Genomic DNA, 22,063 nt, shown 5'->3' with positions numbered 1-22,063 from the left:
ACTGCAATAAATATATTCATAAACTCAGTGTGGTAGAGTTTCAATAGGCTGCAATTCAAATATTCTACAAAACCCAATGTCAGCTAAAGTTACCATTTGAATGCAGAGAGACTAGCATTAAAGAATGTTTTAAAATGCAGAAGGATTATGCTGGCCACTGCCCTGTGCAAACTGGAGGATTTGTTGCCTGCCAAACCTGCTGCAGGATGAGAATCAAGACATTCAGCCCCTGACAGGGAAGAATGATTGCTTCATTGTGTGAAGGTATTTCTGTTACACGAAGCACACCAGCAGGGTTCTTCATCAGAGAAGCACACAGTGGATTATAAAATGTCTTAACTCTGTGGTCCTCAGGAATTTCAGCAGTTATCAAAGTAAGAGGACCAAAGAAAGTGGTGCCTAACAGAGAAAAGAAAGGAAGGATTTAACCTTTGTCCTGAGGGTGATAAAATAGCATCACATGGCTGAAAATCAGTCTAACTTCAGCCATGTGATGCAGTTGACACAGTCACTTTTGTGAAAGTTACAGGATGGCATCAGTAGTTGAAAGGTCATATTTGAAAGACTTTCTAAATACGCCATCAAAATAGTGACTGCAAGACTCTGTGAAGCCTTATTATGCAGCTACAAGTCAGAACATATTTGTTCCTTTTTGCACTGAAAGCCCTTGTAGCATACCCAAGAGCAGCAGGCAAACCACAGGAACCACAGCACACAACTGAGCTATAGCACACAATTGAGACATTTGCTTGTGGTACAGATAATGCACCAAATCTCACCTCTCACTGCACAGAGCCCACCTCCACCTCTCTCAGCCCTTCTGCCATATGCCAGTTACAGCAGCATGCAGGTGGAATTATATGTGGACTTAATTGACAGGAGACAATTTCTAGAGGCATCACTGAAGACATGGACGAAATTCTCTGCACTGTGTTGGTGTTGTTGGGAGAGCATAAAAACATGTTTGTGTGTTTCAATCTGCTTTCAAGGGAACACGTTCCTCAAAGCAGCAGGAGCTCTGTCACCACTGTGTGTTCAAACAGACCAACTTGTGGAGTTGGTGATTGTTCTTTATTTCCTCTTCTCAAGACTGTTCTGTTCTTATCTTCCATGATCCAGTCCACCATGTCCTGTCCTTCTCCCAGTGGTTTCATGACTAAGCCTTCTTATAGTTCTTCCCCTACCCAACTAGCCAATCCATCCATGTCTGTCTTGGCAAATCCAGCTCCCCACCATTCAGTCATGAGTGCTAACAAAGGTCATCTCCTACACTTTCTCTTGTAGTAACCTCATCTACTTGTAAACATGTGCCTTTTTCCTGATAATTCTCTCTCTCCTGACATTTTATCTCCTCCTGTATAACTCCCTAAATTACTCTGACTCAGACAATTGGCCTGCTTAGCTTTCTGCTGAGACCCATGTGATCAGAACTCATTTCCTAAACTTTCTTTCTGAAGTTTTCCTGCTCTCCCATCATCACTGGCAACACCAAGAGGTTTTTCACAATCTACCCCACACTTCTAGAGACACCAGCTCTTAAGAAATACATGATTCAGCTGTCTTTCACATCTTACAGATAAATAGTGAACTTCTTTTTAAACTCACATTTATCACAGGAACTTGGACAAATCCAAACATTTTCTCCATGGTTTTGTGATCATATTCCTGCATGCTGACTCACATAGCATCAGATGAGAGTTCAAGATCCAAGAGCATAAAACTGCCATGAGTATCTTTAAAGGGGCACAAAATTAATTTCTCACACACTTTTTAGAATATTTCCCCAAGTGTCCCTAAAGGGGAACAGGCAGACATCCTGAGCTGAACAGCCTTAAGCAAACATTTTTCAAAAGAGTAGGCTGCCAGCCTGGGAGCAGTACTGAACTTCTGCATTCCCCTTAACCCAGAGTAACCTTGAAAGCAGATGAGTGATTCCAGTAAGACTTTTCCCAACTTGCCCATACAAGTAAGAAGACTGCAAGATAGATCCAGATCAATTCATTCTGCAGAATACCTTGAAAAAGCCCAGATGCATACAGAGGCTAGGAACTCCCCCATTGTGCTTTGAAATTATCCTTTTGTTCCCCAGAAATCTCAGATCTAATCAGTCAGCTCATGAAGAATGAAAGAAGCCAAATTTACAGTCAGCCTTCTTCTGCCTATTTAAAAAAGAGGTACAAAGCTGTGGGAGCAGTACAACCTTCCTGTGCCTGTATCCAGACCTGGGAAAGGATCCCATGTGCAACTATGAATGCAGTTCATTGCTTTGCCCCAAGGCAGCTCCAAGGTGGCTGCTAAGTAATTCCAGCAATGACAAGCAGCCCCTGATTCCTTTTCAGATGATTTTACAGACACACTGCTGGCTAGGAAGCTATTAAACAACAGGCCACCCAGGTCTTGCTGGATAGTAACCACTGTCTGTCACTGCTGGCTCATCTCTTCATCCTGGATGGTTTAGATTTTAGCTGTGCATCAGGCCCCACACCCCTGCCCAGGGCATGGCACTCGGTGCCTGCTTCCCAGCTGGCTGCAGCTCTCACATCACAGCACAACTGTCAGGCTTTCCCTACCTCAGCCATCCAGTTCAGCTCTGAAGCATGCAAATATCCCTTCAGTCTATTTATCAAGGACATACTTCGCAAAGGGCTCAACATTCTTCCCATCACAAGACTTTAGAACAGGAGGCTAAGCCCAAATAATTTCCAAACAAACATTCCCTTTCCCCTATTTTATTGCCAAGTCTGTTGTTTTCTGATGAAATTTTTAGGAGGAGAAATGTGCAATGCATCCCAGAACACATCTCTGCACAAAAGAAAGAGAGGGAGCTATTAACCAGAGTAGTGAATTAAAACTAATAAACACATCATTGTACCAAACATTTACGGAAAAGCTTCCTGTTGCAGACAAAAATCTGTGGCCAGTTCAAAACATAATCTTCTTTTTTTAAGGAAAAGTTATTCTCTCATGTATCAAAAGTCACTTTTTATAGCCAGGTTCTAAATTTCTGAAACCTAAGATGTATTACGGGAACTTATAATATTAACTATATTTAGTGGGCGTTTTATTGTCCATACAAGCCATGCTATTAAAGAAAATATTTCTTTCCTAAGCTATATATATACGTGAGTGTGTGTGTGCACATGTGCATGTATGCATGTGTCTGGTCTTGAAGAATTTCACTTGGTCAGCAAAAGAGCTTTGCGTTTCATTTTTAAATGAATATAAATGCTCAGAAGATCTTACACTAGATGCAAAAGAAAGAAGAAATGGACAAGGCATTTGTGACTGCAAGCAGCCAAAACAGTTTGCAATCTGAGTACTAGCAAGAATTGGTCATATACCTTATAATATGTTGTTGCTAGTTTTTGACCACACACCAGGAGAATGTTTCAAAGGTCTGTGTCTCTTCAGACTTCTGACTTGGGAAATAGTTAGGAGTTGTTTCCATGCAAAAAAAGCAAGCATTTTAAATGAGAGGGGAAAAAGCACAAGAATAAAAGTAATGTTTCTGCTTGAGCACATATTTCCCTCTGTAGCAGTCTGTATGGAACAAAATAACAGCCTGGGTCTGCAGGCACTAGGGGGTTGGGAAATGATAAAAGTGCAGTCTGCAGAAAGTAGAGATGAAATCTGTCCAGCAATATCACACAGGAGGTGGTGAAAGGGGTATGTCCAGCCACATCCTCCAACACAGGCACTGAAATGTTTATTCAAAATTCCTCGTCAAAATACTGGGAAGTGATCTCTGCTTTCCTTTTTTTCCTCTTTTACCAGTAACCTGGGAGGTTAGCTATGCAAAGGTAGCTCTCACAACCATCTCAGCCTTGTTCAACAGCAGCATGAAGGGAACATGGAAGGAAGCTGCTTGCTAGGATATATCCACTTACCATGCACTCAAACCCAGCTGCTGGGGGGAAATGTTTGCCAATAATTACTGCTTTCAGCCTGTTGTCTTCCTAAAACAAGTTGAAAACTGTAGATCTGGCATCACACTCAGTCTCAAAAGAGAATAAAAATCTTGATGGTCTTTTGCTTTATTTTTCTTTTTCTGAGCCTGAAATGCAGTTGTTATCTCTTTAAAAGAAGGAGAAGAGTGGCAAGCCATATCTCTTGTATACTTTTCTACTTTGTGTAAACCTTCGTGTTGTCTTATCTTACATGGGGATCTGTTGCACAACCACCACTCACAAAATAAATCACAAGGTCATGAAAATCTTATGATCTGTCTGTGGTGCCATTTCAACCAGCAACAGGGAAAATCTCTTCAGTGTGATCACGCCGACCTGATTTCTCACAGAGGTTTCAGCAAAGCTCTGCTGTGAAAGGACAGAAAAATGTACCTGATAGTGCCACCACCATATAGACCCACCCAAGCTGATCTGGTGAGCCCTCCTCATATGCTCAGCCAGCCACAAAACCCAGTGTCTTCCAGGCTGAGCCATGTAAGAAGAGAAGCTGGTGCTGGGCTTAGTGAGTTTGGTACATCGGGAATGGGCTGTTTACTAGAGGATGGTCAGGGTGCACCAGAGAAACAGCTTTCCTTATGGATCTTCTTTTACTCACCTGCTCACCCTGGAAGTCCTCTCTCTTCTGCCATTGCCAGTTCAGGTGCCGGTGAGGCTGTGTTTCTCCTCCCTCTTATGACACTGTTTCTTACCTGCCCACACACAGGTGTGCGCTCACATTGCCAGCTGCAGCTCTTCTGCAGTGACCATTGAAACAGCTCAGCCTTGTAGCTGCCTTTGTCCTGGAAAAGAAACAAACAAACAAAAAACAACTGTCCTGCAGCTATCAGAAATGGAAGGCCAAAGTTAAATCTGTCTTACATAACAAGACTAAATCCAATTTATTGCTGAATTTATTGTGAAACTGAACATATATTATGGCTTAGAATGAACATCAGCCATACCTCAGACAGAACAGTCCTTGAATATAAAGGTAAATCTCCTGAGGGCAAGGTGGGCAAGCAGAGCTGGGTTTATTACTCAAGTTTTTTGAGCTTGCAATGATGAGCTAGAAATCTCATGAAAACATGATTTATTTGAAGATTTCTGATACTTCCTGCTTCTGCTGAGGCTGGAAGTACCACAAGAACTACATTTCTGTGGTATTTTGGTATTTCCACTTGTGGCCCCAGCTGGAACTAAGAAGGGAAGAGGCACACACACTTGGAAATCGTGGCATTTTGGTTATCTGCCTTTTTTTAGAATCACAGGAAAGGTTTTTTCTAAGTCCACTTTGAGGCAACATATTTGGGGAGGTATTCTCATTCTAGCAGATGTTACATAAAATTATTATTTTTCAGTTACATAAAATTTGCACTTTAGGTTGGAATTTTATGAAAAATGCCTCTCTGTCTTACTGGTTTATATGAACTCTACATAGTTCTGCAACATAAGAATTTCACGATGTCAGTCATGCATAATAACAATATAACAATCTAAAATAATAATGTAATAAATCCACTCACTAGTCATCATGGGCCAAACTCTGGCAAACCTTTGTAAAAATGTGCTGCAAACACATGTTCAAAAAGTCTCTTAGCTCAGTCCCATGGCCTCAAGCCAAGAAGTTATCTAACAGCAAATCACCAGACAAGTGTCACCAGAAATATCTCATAGCTAAACAGCTCTGCTGTGAGCATAAGTTATTCCATTTCAGATGTGGAAAGATTTAATTGGGTTCTATGCAATTAACAAACCTCAATTATGAGTAATTTGTTAGTCATGCTTACTTTTGGCTGAGCCTTGCTTTTTTCCTTCTCTCAGCTCTCCCTCTTGAAACACCTGCAAGTAGATGCACGGAGGTGGGACAGTGGTTTCAGCCAGAACTCTGATAAAATATCTCATTGGTACAGATTTTAATTGTTTTTATGAAAACAGCTGCCCTCCTTATAGAATGTGCCCATGGGCAAAGCTGTGTTCACTACTAACAACGGCCTGAGGAGATGCACTGACAAAAATTACCTGCTAGAAACAGTGAAATCAGTGTGTCTCCAACCCAGCCTGGTGCTGCTCCCCATCTTGCTAATCTGGTCAACCCTGCATCCATGCTGGGCAGGTCTCAGTCAGCTCTGGTGAAGAAATGGTCTGGTCTGCCTTTCATTTGGGCATAATAAGAGCTGGGGCAGCAATCCAAGGCAGAGTAGATGCTTTTGAATCACCTGGTGGAATACACCTTCATGCTATGCTAAATACCCTGCTTCCACTGGGAGTGTAACTTGTGCTTTCCCTCCAGCTCTCCTATTACATGGCGCATATCTTGAGCCATCATTTGTCTCCTGAAATTTTAACCATATCAGCTTTCTAAATAGAGGCCTGTCTCATATTACTGCTCAACAAAAGTCTTTGGAATCAGCAGAGGATGAATTTTATCCATCTGCTTCAATTTATATATTAAGATAATTGAAAAAAAAAAAAACTAGAAACAAAGCAATTTGGACTGTGAAGAAAGAATTCTGAGACTGAATTCCAGGGTTTACTGGAGAAAAGGTCTTACAGATACTGATTGTGCTCATGATGGGACAAAGAACAGCAGTTCCTCCCAACTTGAACTCAGATTGTTCATTCTCCACAGTCAGCTGTCCTAGAGTCTGTGTAAACTTGTGCTCCTCTGCACTGCTGTTCTGCAAAGTGGTGCTCTTTGAATGGAAGGGAATTTTACTCCAACTTCAGTAAAGCAGGGTTCAGAGACCTTAAGCAAATGGGAAAAATGTTAGTCCAGAGATGGAAGCAGGATAGCATGACCAGAGGTAATCCTCTTTAGCAGAGGCTTAGAGAGAGGCTAACACAGCAATATTATTTTCAGGCCCACACTTAAGATGACTGCAAATATTTGTGTTGATGAGCAATAACTTGGGTGCAAATAACTCTGCTCAGCTCTCCCCTGCTCAGCATGGCTGGACAGCCAGCGTGCCGTTACAGTCTGCAGCCTCACACCTAGCTGAGGGCGCCTGTTGGAAGGAAGCAGTACCAGTTCTGATGGTGCAAAACGTAACCAAGGGAATGCAAAACTGATGTCTAAGTTCTAGGAGAGAAGAGAGAAATCCATGGTTGGACTTCTCTGAGCTTCTCTGCAAGGGACTGCTCTAATCTGCTGAACTATCCCTTGAGACGCATTTGATGAAGTTGCCTGCAGATTTGTACATCTGCTCCAGCTGCTTTTACTCTCTCAGATCTCTTCCATCACTTCTTGACTACATGCTCCTTATGGCTGTTAACATCTCCCCCTTTATGTCCAGCAGGTACACAGGACACTGTGTCTTCACTACTGAAGGCAACAGGCTCTGTCATAGATCAAAATTTCATTTATTTCAAACCCTTCAGTCTGAGGCAAACATCATAAAAGTCTGAAGGCCTTTTTCCTCAAGGACATAACAGAGAGAAACAGGTTACCTGTACCTTGAAGGCCAAAACCTTACTAGGTTTTACACAAAAAATAAATTTTACCTTTAATGGAAAAACAGCTGAATATTTTGTTTCTGATAGACCAGTTATTTCAAATCATAAAAGAAGTCTGTCACAAAAATATACACTTACCAAAAACTATCAGAAATATTTAATGCTCTCATGAACATAACCAGAGAGTAATTAAGCTTTGGAAAAGAAATCTCTGCAACAACAGTGGTTATGTGCTATGTCCTCATTTGCAGGGGTGAAAACTAAAATCTAACAAGAGAACTTGCAGATTTCACATAACATAACAGCCAGGGAATATAAATAAAATGTAATATAGCAAATGGGGAATAATTATTTTGTGGATTTATGACACCTGTTTCCCTGTTCCATATTCAGGACTGCTAAGGGAAAAGAAAAAGGTACTCACAGAGGTGAAAAGTTCTCATAATTCTTTGTTCTTATTATTTTTCAATTAATTTCTAAATATATGCTTACCATACAGCTCTTTAGGAAGAAAAAAAGTCTGAGCTATAAATAATTTTCCTCTTCTGGGATTTACTTTAACCTGCAAATTTTTTTCTGTTGTCAGAAATGGGAAGACACAGAAAACATGCAGGTTTAGATTGGTTTTAATCTAGGATCTTGCTTTTAATTAGATTTTTAAAAAATACTGATAATGGTCTTGCAAAAAAAAAGGGCACCAGAAGGCCGAGGCCAATCTGGAATTAAATCGGGTCAAGGATGTCAGGGACACCAAGAAGAGCTTCTTTAAATACATCAATATCAAAAGAAAAAACAAAGGACAATGTGGGACCATTATTAAATGGAGAAGGGACACTGGTAACAGAGGATGCAGAGAAGGCAGAGGTACCAAACGCCTTCTTTGCATCAGTCTGCACTGACCAGACCAACCCTCAGGGATCTCTGACCCAGGAGACCAGGAGAAAGGGATGCTGAAAGGAAAACCTTTCCTTGGGTATGGAGGATTGGGTCAGAGAACACCCTGGCAAACCTGACATCCACAAGTCCATGGGCTCTGAGGGGATGCATCCACAAATGCTGAGAGAGTTGGTGAACACCACAGGCAGGCCACTCACGGTCATCTTTGAAAGGGCATGGACATCAGGAGAGGTGCCTGAGGACTGGAAGGAAGCAAATGCTGCCCCAGTCTTCCAAAAGAGCAAGGAGGAAGACACAGGCAACTAGAGGTCAGTCAGCCTCGCCTCAGTCCTGGAAAGGTGATGGAGCACCTCATTCTGGAGGCCATCACTATCCACAGGGGTGACAAGAAGGTGATCAGGAGTAGTCAGCATGGATTCACTAAAGGTAAACCATGCTTGACCAGCCTGATTGCCTCCTACGATGAAACAACTGCCTGGAGGGATGAGGGGAGAGCAGTGGATATTGTCTACCTTGACTTCAGCAAGGCTTTTGACACTCTCACAACATCCTCATAGGCAAACTCGGGAAGTGTGGACTGTGGGAGTGGACAGAGACGTGGTTTGAGAACTGGCTGAAGAGCAGATCCTAGAGGGTTGTAATCAATAGGACAGGGTCTAGTTAGAGGCCTGTCACTGGTGATGTCCCCCAAGGATCAGTACTGGTCCCAGTATTGTTTAACTTTTCACCAATAGCTTGGGTGAAGGGGCAGAGGCCTTCCCAGCAAGTTCCCTGACAACACAAAGCTGGGAGGAGCAGCCAATACCCCAGAGTGCTGTGCAGCCCTTCAGAATGACCTGGGCAGGCTGCAGAGATGGGCAGAGAAGAACCATCTGAAAATCAACAAAGGTGAATGCAGGGTCCTGCACCTGCAGAGGAACAACCTGCAGCAGTACAGGACGGGGGTGACCTGCTGGAAACAGCTCTGCAGAGAATAGAAGAAAGAATGGCAAAGGTATCCTGTAGTACTTTTGGAAGACTATTGGCAGCAGGTCCAGGGAGGTGATCCTGCCCATTTACACAGCTCTAGTGAGGTCACATCTGGAGTGCTGTGTCCAGTTCTGAGCTCCTCAGGACAAGAGAGACATGGAGTTCCTGGAGTAGGTCCAGAGGAGGGCTACAAAGATCATGAGGGGACTGCAACATCTCTCATGTGAGGAAAGACTGAGGGAGCTGGGCTGTTCAGAGATGACTGAGAGGGGACCTCATCAATGTCTATCAGTCTCTGAAGGGACAGTGTCAAGAGGATGGACCAGGTTCTTCACAGTGGTGCCAAGTAATGAAGAAGAGGCAGTTGGCAGAAATTGATGCACAGAAAGTCCCACCTGAACATGAGGAAGATCTTCTTTACTGTGAAAGTGACCAAGCACTGGAACAGATTTCCCAGAGAGTCTGGGAAGTCTCCCTCACTGGAAATATTCAAGAACAGTCTGGACACAATCCTGTGCCATGTGCTCTGGGATGACCCTGATAGAATAGGGAGCTTGGATCAGATGATCCACTGTGGTCTGTTCCAACCTGATGTATCCTGTGAAATCTGTGAGTCTGTGAATTTGTGGTTCTGTGATTCTCTCCCCCCAGCACATTCAGGTATATACGCAGGCTTCTATACCAATTACCATAAACATGCAGAAGGGATTAACAGCTTCTGCCTTATCATCTCTTCCATCCAACTTCCCTCTGACTGGTTTCTAAGTACAGTGTCTCATATCACAGCAAGTCAAATACTGTTACAATCACTCCACCTCCACCACCAGGGGTGACTCTGGTACCAGCAGGTTGCACACTTAGCACTATTTCAGTTAGTGATGGGTGAGCTCCCGGGCAGCAGCGATAAACCCCTGAGACCTTTCCCTGCCTCCCAAGGAATGCAGCAGGGTCACAGCTTGAGTGGCCTCAGATATTACAGAGGCGGGCACCCTGGAAAGGCTTATCAATAAATAAAGCCATGACTTTAGGTGCTTAATTAAACCCGAGGGACAAAATCCTCCCTCCACTAACAAGCAAGGAAGAGGGATAACTGCTCTGTTTGTGAATGCAGGGAAAATGTCATACTTATAAAGAGGTCTGTGGAATTCACACTAGGCTAGGAATTTTTTCAATGTTTATAAGTGCCCTTGCTGGTTCTTTAATGCATAATGAAGTTCTTGCAAAAGCAAACATGGTTTCAGAACAGATGCCAGGGCATGAGTAGACAGTAGGACATAAGGGCTCTAGACTCCATTTGCTGCCCAAATGCTTGCCCCTGAACTCCCAGTAGTCAAGTAACTTTGTGAATTACTTTAACCTTTGCTTCTCAGAAAACACACTTTACTTTGATCTTTGAACCATGATCAATAGAAGGTGCAGAATGGCAGAGAAGAATTTTTCGGCTCAGGGGGAAACAATGTAGTTCAAAATGCTCAAATAGCCTTAAAAAGCTCCCAGTAGAATGTGTCCGGAAATTGCAGACCAGTTATTTGCTTCTTCCTGATGGTTTAAAATAGTATCACAAATTCAGCTCCCCATCTTCATTCTGTGGGATAAGAGCAAGACCTGTATATGTCAAGGACATTTCCTTGTAGCAGCAGAATTTGCTTGAACCCAGACTGAACTTGATCCCCTGTCCTACAGCTACAATAAAGCGGATGCAGGTACCATATGACTACACTGTCTATCACATTATTCCAGAAGTTCCTACACATACATAATTAACATTTAACAAAGAGCTACATCAGCTGAGCAGCTTCCAAGATGCATTGGTCTACCACAGGAAAAATGTACTTCTTGCAGCAGAAATAGCAGCATTTCACAGTCACTCAGGGAGGCAGTTTCCAAGAATAAGAGCCACAGGCATGTGTACAAATTAACTGCTAATAAACATTCTGACTTTGGTTACAGTCACTGGGCCAAATTCTGTTTGACACTATATCTGAGCCATCTTCAGAGTGGTTTGCTGCAATCCTGAAAATCACTGCCTAGATCCACAGGTGCATTAAGCTGATGCTGTTCATTCTATTCTAATGCCAAATGCACACTGTAGTGGCTTACATAATTAGTTCACTTATTTTTCTCCATTAGAACACCAGGTTTGCCATATTCCTTGCTTAACCATGTTGAACACCTCTCAGGTTTGCATCCAGTGAAGGTCACTCAAAGATGCTACAGCTCCTTATCTGTTTGTCACTCTGAGGTTGAGCCCAGTGCTCATCATCTCACCCCTGCACAGCAGCCAGAGGAGCTCAAAGACACTTTTACAGCCCAGGAAGAGAAGATAAGACAGCAGTCGGTGGTGTCCTCTAAGAACACATTCAAAAACATCATCATATTTACACAGAATTAGTTCTTGTAGTGCCATGCTGAGAGTCAAGACCTTGCTGCAGGTGCTTGGACATCTGCTGCCTGCATCACTGCTCCCTATCTATTCCTCCAGGCAGGTATGCAGGAAGCAGACAGCTCCAGTATTTACTGAAAATCAAGCAACAGAGAGGTGAAAGGAAATGTTTTGGCTCCAAATGGATCCTTGCAATGGACAGCAGAATATACTGGAGGATCAAGAATGTGAATTGCATCCATGACCCAAATGAACACACTTGCTTTTTTTTTTTCTGTAACCCAGTGGTGGGCACTCCTCTCAAGCATCTTGCTAGTAAATACAAACTCAAACACATCTGTAGCATTTGTATCTTCACTAGCCAGACCCATCAGTGAGGCTCATGCCATACCAATTCTCAAAGTGTTGACATGATGTGAGAAGGACCCAGCAGCAAAGGGGAGAAAGAGAGCAGCAAAACCAAGAGTTTAACACACCAGTGCTGCGTAGGGGGTGGGGTGGGTGGCACAGAACCAGGTTTTGCTCTGCTTCTCACGAAAATACTGGTGGCAGGATGGATGGTGAAGCTAAGGCCAGTATTAAAGCAGTTAAGAAATTGTCCTCACAGCCTGCAATTCACCTTTCAGCTTCTACACGATAAACACAATGCCAGCATTTACTAGATGAGTATCTCATAGCAATTGCCAGCTTTATCAGCCCATGTCCTTCAAATGATAAAAAATTTTAGCATCTGCTGACCTAAAATACCTGCCCAAGTTTAAGCTGACATTTTTCTCTCCTGTTTGCCCAGACTGTAAGCATGCACAGCAGAGCTGTGCCAAGTACAGCTCAGCCAAGTGGCATTATCTCTGCTCCTTACCAGGGTGGTGTCCACGTCTTATGCCACACTAAAGCATAACAGGGTACATTTTGTGTTGACACAGCAGATATTTGAAAGATTTTACAATGTATTGTATTTGGATACTTTTAGGTGCAATTAGGGAATGATGGTAAATTATTAGCAATATTATTGTAGTAAGCCAAACAACTAATGATAGCTGAAAAATGGTTAGAATATTCAGGACATGGTTTTTATTCATAGTCCAGAGGTAGAGCAAAGCAGTTATCTTTCCTGTACTGCAATCAGACTTACATTTTAATTTAAATCATATGTAATAACTATGTACCATTGTCTCACAAAATTCGTGTGAAACCAGCAATCTGCCTTTGTATAACTGGATTCCACTAGAATATCCTATCAGTATTTGGTTCTTTCAGGGCACAGTGGAAGGCAGCTCTCTCCATTCTAACCTGATGTAACAACAGTCCAGCTCCACCGCAAAGTTGACCCAGATGACTGCCAGCAGTCCCTTCCAGAAAACAGTTCTGTGATTCAGAAATGAACAACAGATAGCCCTTATTTGGCTTTAGGTTGTGAGTCTTCTGATGAATTCCTTTATGCTGTTGTTCAATTGCTTACAGTTGCTTATAAATCAACAAAAACTTTTCTTAAAGTCAGCACAAACACATGGCCTTTTCTGGCAATGTATTACAACATTTTTTCAGAGCTATATGAAGGCTATCTTTGATACCAAAAATATTAAATGAATCATATAAAATATATCAGTATAGATATTTTAAAAATATCAATTCACAAGAATATTCAGTGGTGTGGTACAGAACATCCTGTTCTTCCCAAATCAAATTCTGAGCTTCAATAGCAGATGCCCCATCTCTATTTTCCTAATTTTAAAATGCCTTACACCTGTGAATTTCTAGTACTGTAGTTCTTATTGCCTCTTTCTTTGTTGTTGTTATATACTCTATAGGAAACATGTTAAAGTGTTGTTTTTTTTCAGACTGTGAAGTATGTGAGAACAGCCCTCCACCATGGGACAGTAGTCCTTGCTGCATTCAGTTCACTGTAGTGTGCTAATAATATGGCAATTTATCCCAATGGGAATAATGGGCAGCTCACCTAAAGCATTATTCCTATAAGAACTGTGCATGGGAGCTTGTCTGCAAGCAGCAGATTCAGAAAGATACTGCATAGATCTGTAAGTAACATGGTCAGTATCTCACCCTGCTGCTGAGCAGGAGACGCATGTTCTATTTTTTTTTAATCCAACCACCCATCATATAATCTCATTGGTTTTACTTCAGGAAATCAAGTTCCCTGTTTCACAAGATCCTGGAAGACATTTTTCTTGGATCAGCCTGACAACATCATCCACATGCCAGGGCAAAATGTCATTAAGGACCAAACATGAGTTCCCAGCATAACATTTTCCACTCTCTTTCCTAAAGCAGTAGTTCTTTCAAACATGCTCTCATGGCCATAAAAGGTATCTTTGTGAATGAGATAGTAGCTACTAAGCTACTAAGACAATTCTACTTTCCAATCCTCAAAAACATTGTTTCACTTTGGACATTTCTAGACCACCTCTGCTTCTGTTTTTTTATGCAAGGTCTGAGATTATGCTTCACTAAAATACTGTGACTTGTGACTGTGGCTTGTGACTGCTGGGGCCCTAGAAAGTGAATACAAAAGCAAACCATAAACATTAAATATTACACCCATAATGTAGTATTAGCTGTTCATGAAGCTGAAAGTGAATCTCTGAAGTTCTTATACTCCTGGCTCTTATACTTCCAAGTATTTTCAGATGAGACTCTTCTACTAACTGGTTTTCATTAGACTATGTTCTGAACTGCTGTATATGCAGTTCTGTGCTGTTATGTTTTAAAACTTCACACATTCCATGGTTCAAAAAGCCATGGTTCAAAATGCCTACTCTACTGTTTCCTGCTTTTAACCCTTTTCCCTCTTGTCTTTACTGTGTTTATCTTCTATGTAGAAATAAACAGAGATTCTTCCTTTGGTGCCCTATGACTGCAGCAAGAAAAAGGCACTACATCCCAGCTGAGACCAAAGACTCCTCTGCCAGACATCTTTCCTTGTAGAAGTTGACATGCCAGAAAGTTTGAAGGTACAGCCAAATAGAAAAGGTCTGGTTTGGCTGGCATAACTAGAAAGCATGCCAAGCCATTGAGGTGACTGTACACATATAGAAAAATAAATACATAAAATGATATATAGGGTCACTTTGACCACTGCAAAAGCATGCCAAAATATTGTCACTGTCTTGGCTCTGCTGTTTTAATGGCTTTTGCAGCCCAGCCAAAACCAGGCCCTCCATTAGCAGCTGCATTCTCTTGCTCTTCTCTGTGAAGGCAGAGCAACAGAGCCATTCAAACCCCAGGTGCTCAGTGTAGCAAACTCTTGTTTGTAAAGAACAGTGGTTCCGGTTTGAATCCCTCTGCTTACACTTTCTGGTTTTCTCATTTTTAAGATAGCAATGAACCTCCTGGTGCCTAGAAGACTCAGAAAGGGGTGCAGTTAGGAGTGTCAGGAGGTCAGCTGTGTCCTAGCACTTTCCTTTCAGTATCTCCATAAGACAGTCTTTTCCTGCAAGAAATCTTCACTCCAGTTACTTATTCCTACTGGTTTAAAAGCCCCGTGCAGAAATTTGAATTTGTTTTCCCTGTTTCCCTGATACTTACCACCTTTCCTCCTCTGCTTTTCATGGAAGGTATATGCTGGGCACAGTGACATTTTCCTCCTCAGTGAGGTTACCAGGTACCAGAATGATAAGAGATAACATAAGAGTGATACAATACATGGTGCAATGTAGCAATAGAAACATCTCACTTTGTTCCTACTGGACTAATCTGATGAATATTCTGCCAGGTGACCTCTGCAAATGCAGTCAGTGAGCAACCCACTCACTCACCAGAGCAACTCCTGGCCAGGGAAACGTAGCTGCCTCATGCCTTACCTAGCATGTTCAACTTTTTGACCCCTTTTTGGTCCAAAGAGGACTTTTACAAGTTTTGCTGTAGGATGTTGAGCTCTGAAAAACTGGAAAACCAGAAAAATATTTCAGCTTCTGACGAAATGCAAATGTCCCTGGCCCATGGTACACCAGTGAACTCCTGTTGCATAAAACACAAGGATGGGAATGTCTCTTCAGGGAAAGCTTCACAGATATTAGTTTAGCAGGAAGTAGCAACACAGTAATTCCCAATGGACAACCTAATTCCCCTAGATGGTGTTTCTAAATGCACATCTGGTACTCAAGAGCTGTGTTTCTGTGTTAAAAACCTGTGGTTGGGTATACCTGTGTCCTTTTTTGGATGTTGAAGAGCATGGTACTGCTACTTGGAGAGCGCTTACTACATTTTTTTATGAAAACTTCAACAAAAGACATATAATTTTTTACTCATTTCCATTCAAGCTGTCATCCCAGTCCAGTCTTAGTATTTTTCTTGCTGTATCATCTTTCTTGCTTATACCAGATTGATGGACTTTAGGAGCAGAAGAGTTTGCCATCTGACTTCTTTCCAAGCATAAAGTTTTGAGGAATTAATTCCTTTTTCATATTGAGTTGAACTCTTGAGTTCTTGAACTTTTGAGTTACCTTTTAGAAGAAGATGCAGTCTTAACAAAAACATTATCAGGATTTTCAAGGGTGGAGGTTCCATCAACATCTTTAAGAAATTTCTTTCAGTAAAAAATTATCTTCACTAATGAAGTTCTAGAATGTTTACTTTAGCTTTTAAATATTTGGTTGTTTTTCTTACTATTTCAGTTGTCATACCTCTGCAGTACTTGTAATTTTATGTGCATGTGCTTGAGAAAGGATTCACCTCATTTGGTTGTATCCATCTCGGAGCTGAACTTCCAGACGAGAATGTCTCTACAGTCAGCCTGGTGGAGGACCAGTGTCACCAAAGTTCAACTCATCCCACCTCCTCTACAGACCCATTTTAATATGAGAATGACTGCTTTCCATATTTGTCTCTGTGGTCTGCCTAAGAAAGCCAAGTACTTAGATTCGACTTAAAAGAACAAAACTACATGACTAAATGTCAGATTGCCCTAACCTCACTAGCACAAAACTAAGAAAGAGAAAATAAGCTGTAGAAGCATTGCCATTGAACAAGGCTGCCCTTCTTTAGCAAGTCATTGACTTGCTCTTGTTTCTGCTGTTCTGCCATCTGCCCCAAACACACGTGAAGCTGTCTAGTCTTCATTTAGCCATATTTAACAAGGCATTATCTTCTGCTTTTTTTGAATGATGGCAGAATAATATTAAGGTGTTTTTTTCAGTCTTCTTGACCATCACTCATATTTCAGGATGGAGAAACATTACCTATAGCTCTAGACTTTTTTGAAAACCTGTTTCGTGAGCTGCCCATAGCTTTAGTTTTAACATCATATGCTTTGTTTCCAAAAATTAGCAACTGCATCTGAACATTCTCTTCATCACCTGTTTGGACTGAACAGATATGATCAGTCTCCATTAGCTTTTCCTCAGCTGCAGAAGAGTAACATATATTGACCATCACAACTAGATCAGTACATGAGCATGCACTGTATTCACTGTAAAGGCAGCTGAAGGACAAATCACACACCTGAACCATAGGCAGATCTTGGTAACACACAGGGAATTGGATCTGTGGCCACACACATGAAAAATGGTAGCAAATCATGATCTGAAGCACTCTTCCAAATGTCTAACGTCCTGTTCTTAATCAGGTGAGATATTTTTTACACATAATCAGTTATTTGTAGCATTTAAAAGGCAAACAGTTCTCCATTTTATTCTGAGCATCATCTTGGAAAACCACTTACAAATCTTAAAAAATTACAATAATCAAAAAGTCCAGTGAATTTCCTGCTTCCCCACCAGCCATACCGCAGGTTTGAGGGCAGTAAGATTGAGGCAGTTTGGATCTGAGCACTATTTTGCATCACAGCCCAAGGCTAGAGAAACCAGTCTCGAGTTTGACTCAGGGCTGGAAACAAAGGGAGCAAAAATTTCTTGGTGAGTGACCCAGGCCACCAAGGCCGCCCAGGCTGAGATGCTGTGACACCCGCGTCTGCTCCGGCTGCCACCGCTGCTTCTGCCGTGCACACGGCAGGGGACACCTGGAGGGGGACACCTGGGGGAGGACACATGGCAGAGAACACCTGGAGGGGGACACCTGGGGGGGCCTGGGGCTGCTGCCAGCACAGCCAAGGCATGGCATGGCCGGGCTGTGGGTGCCCGCAGAGCACGGAGCCCCAGTGGAACCTGCCTATGTGACCCTGGGCAGCTGCTGTCCTTTTAAAGCCGTGTTTAGTTAATGTGGAAGAATGCCTCTGAAAACTGCTGTGACTTCCACAGGTGGCTGCCTGCGTTCCCTCTGAGACAAGACTCCCACCTAAAACAAAGGGCTGTCCACTGGTGAATCTGACACAATCTGTGTCCTCAACGTCCCTGACAAACAGGGACGTTCAAAATCAAGGAATCTTCTGTCTCTTCCCACTGAGATGTGGCTTCCAACTCCATGAAAGGTGGTGTTTCTCTCTAATCCCTAATACTTCCTACTATAGGGTATATTTCCCGTTGCCTGTGAGATGTTACTCATGACAGTATCAGGCACAATTAAGTTTTCTGCAGGAAGACTGCTTCTTTTTTTATGGTATGTCCTTCAGCAATAACAATTCATCCTTTAATGGAATATCAATTACTTGTTTCGTTTTTACAGTACAGCAGCAGCTGCTCTGATACCATAGCAGAAGTTCTTTCATTTCTTTCTCCCTGCAAGCCCTTACCTGGTTCCTAACTCCCATGGTTTCTGAGCATCATACTCTTTTCACCTTCTCTTTTTTTTTTTTTTCCCCAAGGCAATTAATCTCTTTCTCCCTAACCTGTATCCAGAAAAAAAAAGATATCACTGAGCTGACACTTGAAGCTGTGGGCTAACAGTACAGATTTTACATTTCTGGATGAATGACAGACCCGCAAACACAGGTGATAAGCAAAATTCTAAACCTCCTAAATAGTTTCCAGCAAAAATACAGGAAACCTTAGATAAATTAAATATATGTAGTTTAAGGAGCAATGCCAATATCTAAACTGCTGTTGAGTTTATAGTTTTCAGGCCACAGTTTCTAAATAAATGTTTAAACACCTTGACTGCACAGCCCTTAAAGTATCATTGTGTGTTACTGCAAGGAGATTTTCTTTCATGCCAGAAAAAGAGAACAAAAAGTGAAGAAATATTTTTTTCTTAAGAGGTCACAAAAAATTATCTGTTCTGGGGTCCAACTTCTCTATGTGCCTCAAAATCCAAACCTACCAGCAACACAGAATGATGGTCACCCTCTAATGACAACTTGTCCTAAAACAAATGCCCATGATAACTTGAATGTATCAACCTGGGAACAGCCACTTCTTTCCACTGAGGCCAAGCAAATAGATTCAACACCTGACTTCCAGATGTCAGTAATTAGGTGGTATGAGTGCATTCCGGAGCCTAAGAATCCATTACACTCAGTGAATATTTCTATGAGGGTTTTCATAAAAAGCTTTTTTCTTTTCCCCACTAAAGGACAGAGAGAACCCAACCTTTCTCCTAAGACCTGGAAGATCAATAGAGGGAGCTCCCTACCCACTCTCCATCCCAGACAAGAGAGTGCTACTGTCACCTACCCTTAGCTGTCAGCCTCCTCAGACCAGCATCCATAAGCTATTGCATATGCACAGAGGACTGTGCAGAAAAGGGCTTTAGGAGAAAACAAATCATCCCTCCATTTTTCCTGTGAACCAGAGAAAGAATAAGGAAAGGATGCACAGTGAACTCTGGAAACTGAGCTTGATGATCTCCACAACAACACTTCTGATCACCAAAGCCCTTCTAAGCTCTGCAGCAGGGTAGAGTGTGCTGACTAGACCTCAGCTCCCTTTGGAACCTCGAAGAATCAGGAAACTCCATGTGCACTGTGGTGTATGTGTTTGGGACAGTTGGACAATCAGTACACTTTTGGCAGGCTATGCAAAGCTTTCACACTAGAGGTACCTGGTGTTACTTGCCTGATACACCTTCAAATACTGTGATAGAAACATGCAAAGCTTGTGAAGATCTACAGAAATACCTTCATTCATAGCTTGTGAGCAGAAGGAAGTGATTTTCATGAAGATCTGCTAAATTTGCCTGGCTGCCATAACAGGGAATTACACAAAAGACCTGAAATCCTTCTTGATGGGGTGAAGTTTGTTCATTGGAAGACAGGGATTTCTCACACTGAAGATAGCACCTGCAAGGGCTGCTTGGAATAGGTTACTATGTCCCTTGATTCCTAACAGTGAATTCCTAACTGGTCATTAAAAAACAAAACAAAACAAACAAAAACCAAACCAAACAAACCCACCAAAAACAAACAAACAAAACCTCAAACAAGCAAAAATACCAAAACAAATACTGACCGACCAAAAATCCCAAACAAACAACAACAACAACAAACAAAAAAGACCTCTATAAAAATAAATTATTCTGAGTGCTTAGAAGGCATCAGGATGGGATATGAACAGCTGGGGTCTTCTAGGGCCTTCAAAAGAAAGAAGCTTACAGTGGAAGGACTGATATTTGTTAGGTCAGAAGGTAGTGTTGGAGATACCAGGCATGCCTTGGAAAACATAAATCCTCAGCACTCTTCTACAAAGCAACACAGGGTAATTAAGACAAGCAGATGTCACGGACTCTTCATTCAGCCAAAGTGTCGTGGAGGGGCTTTCTCTCCTTTCAACACCAACAAAATCCTCTGTCATTCCTAACAAAAATGTCTTTGAGAGGAAATTATTGTTAAGACAAAATTAAATAGATTTGTCTCACCTTGTCATGTAAGAATTCTGGAGTTTTGAACAGGAAAACTAGACCCCTAAACCACAAAATGCAAGTTGCCCCTCTGCACCAGGATGTCCCAGACTGCATGATGAAGGAGGTTCAACAGAGTCAGCATGAAGTCATTCTCTTCCCATCTTGTGAGGCTGGGGACAGACCAGTTTCACACAGCCTCTGTTGAAGACATAGATATGAGAACCCTGAGAAAAATCAATCTGCCATGTTAATCTCCCAGTCCTACAGAGTTTCATTTTTCAAATAATTACACAGCAGAAGCATTCTTTGGAATACTGGTTGGTCTGTTAGGGCTTCCTTCACCACCATGATATATAAGTTATATGGAGAGCTATTACAGCTTCCTTTCTGTGGGAGAACAAGGTCTGAGAAGTTTAACAGCATGTCCTAAATCTTTAACTCATGACCTCTATTGCTTGTTTGGTTTTTATTCCAAATTGAAAGTACTTGACAGCTATTCTGATCTCAGGCTACTGATAATGTGCCTGCAGCTGAAATGTCACCCATTTTAAGGGGGTTTGGTATAGATATCAAAAGCAAAACAATCACTTCTCTCTTTGACTTGATCTCTGGGGCATCCAACCCAGATTGAACATTATCTAAAGTATTCAGCGAGCACTTTCACAGATGTGCAGCTCCTTTTGAAGAACTGTCTCAAGCATCTTTTGAGCCTTGACTATAAAATAAACTTCAAATCTGTTACAGCTTCAACAAAAAGCAAAGCTGGCAGTCATTCTTTCCCCTGAAGTCTTCTGTTTATTGTAGAGAGTTTTAACCATGTTTTAATTTCAGAATTTTTAAAATATGTATTTTCTGAGAAATAAACTTAGATGACGTAACTGTAAATTAAACCTGAGTTGCCTGGCTGCTACCCCAGGCATCTACCAAGAAGGCTGACTGTCTTACAAGTTCAGCTGCACCTCCCTGGCTGCCCTAAAACCAGGACAAGCTCTGTTTATGTTTCTCTTAAAATACATGTATTTGCTGGCACAGGGATCAGCAAGCCAGAGCTTTCTGCTTGGACTTTCTGCTCCCAAGGAGTCTCACATGGCCACTGTCTGGTGTGGCTACATCCCCACAGGTACAGCATAGAAAAACACTGCTGTTGGTGTAGAAAACCTCCTGCACCTGTACTGAGCAACAGAACTGATGCAGACAGATACTGTGCAGTAAACTACATCCTGGAAAGGCAAAAGAAGAACCCAGAATGAAATCTGTGGGAGTGGCTGAAGAGGGAGTGGTGTGGATGGGATGGGTGACAGGAGAGCAAGTGTGCTACATTGGATTCACAGGTAGATCTGCACCCTAAGGCATTCCCCCTCATCAGAGACAAACACAACAACACATTCTTTGTTTTAAAGACTTTTTTTTTTTTTTGCAAAAGATAGATGTGGTAGATGAACAGCATAAATTTCAGCAGCACAGAAAGTAGCCAGGTGAGTCAGCAAGAACTGTGCTACTTGTTTAAAATAACAGATCATTACATGTCAGTCAGAGCATGGCAAATGGGAAGGATTTGAGTGTATTCCCACCGGATCCAGACCTGGCAGAAATTTTAACCATCACTGATGAGACTGAGTTGGACATAATAAGCATGCAAATGATAACCCAGAGTACACTAAGTCAGCAGTAGCTTTCTGTGTAATAATGATTAGTGCGTAATTGCAGTAACATTAGCACGCAACCA

General features: G+C 42.0%; 1 long non-coding RNA gene across 3 annotated transcripts in view; it reads right to left on the bottom strand.

Moving 5' to 3' along the window:
- The window catches only part of LOC135282450 (uncharacterized), an 80,495-nt gene that overhangs the window by 17,229 nt on the left and 41,203 nt on the right, over positions 1-22,063 (bottom strand). For 2 of the 3 annotated variants that reach the window (XR_010348616.1, XR_010348615.1), the window contains exons 7-10: positions 6,499-6,693; positions 5,735-5,786; positions 4,564-4,747; positions 1,743-4,316 (exon numbers count right to left, since the gene is read on the bottom strand). This is a non-coding gene — a long non-coding RNA (uncharacterized LOC135282450). The other variant, XR_010348614.1, reaches the window with a different exon arrangement.

The sequence above is a fragment of the Passer domesticus genome, chromosome 1, assembly GCF_036417665.1.
Source record: "Passer domesticus isolate bPasDom1 chromosome 1, bPasDom1.hap1, whole genome shotgun sequence".
Lineage (NCBI taxonomy): Eukaryota > Metazoa > Chordata > Aves > Passeriformes > Passeridae > Passer > Passer domesticus.
The sequence above is the reverse complement of the archived record's forward strand: the minus strand, read 5'-3'. Positions and strand labels throughout refer to the sequence as shown.